Source organism: Oratosquilla oratoria, chromosome 39 (genome assembly GCF_046742065.1).
Source record: "Oratosquilla oratoria isolate Oo_2021 chromosome 39, ASM4674206v1, whole genome shotgun sequence".
Classification (NCBI taxonomy): Eukaryota; Metazoa; Arthropoda; class Malacostraca; order Stomatopoda; family Squillidae; genus Oratosquilla; species Oratosquilla oratoria.
In genome coordinates this window covers 4,602,724-4,603,472 of record NC_134815.1, presented here as the reverse complement: position 1 = coordinate 4,603,472, position 749 = coordinate 4,602,724, and positions in this window count along the sequence as shown.

Here is a 749-nt window from a genome sequence, read left to right as displayed (position 1 = left end):
TTTCTGGGACTTCAAACTTTCTGTATGCTTTCTGTGGGCTTTCCTTTATACTTTGATTTTTGAACACTTTCCGGGCTTACATTTTTTCATTATTTTATTCATTTCTTATTTCTTCGGAGCCATCTTTGGTCGCAGGACTTTCACCTGCCACCTTCCATCTTTCCTTTTAGTGATGGAAAAGAGGAACAAATAGGGCTGGACTACTATAGCCAGCAGTAGGTTCTCGGTGCCAAAGATGATTAGTTTCCACTCTTCTGACCGGAGCACGTCGTCCAGACGTACTTTGTCTGGTCCGATGGGCTTTCGTCTGGACCGACGGCAGAGCCTGCAGATGTGGTGGTAAGGGCTATTGGTTGTCAGGCAGGTCTGGTCATCACAGACCCAATCCTGCGGTGGGCGTTGGGGCTTCTTGGGCTGCGGTATACCTGTGGGAAAGTATTCCCGATTGCCACTCGAAGGGGGAGGTGAAGTGGCGGCATCCCCGTCCTCCTTGTCTCCCCCTTCGAAAGGATCATCCCATTCTTGGCTTTCCTTCTTTGAGCTTTTCATATTCGTCCCATAACTTACCGCGACGTGAAGTGTACGTCTCTTCACGAGGATTAAACCCTACGAAGAGAGATAATGTTCTTGTAATGCGCTTTTCTGAAAAGCTTTTCGGGCATTCACCATCGCTTTCTTCAGGTTCCAGGGGACCTTCTCTTTCTAAATGGGGATCTTATATCTTCCCCGCGTTTCCTTTCGAGTGAAGA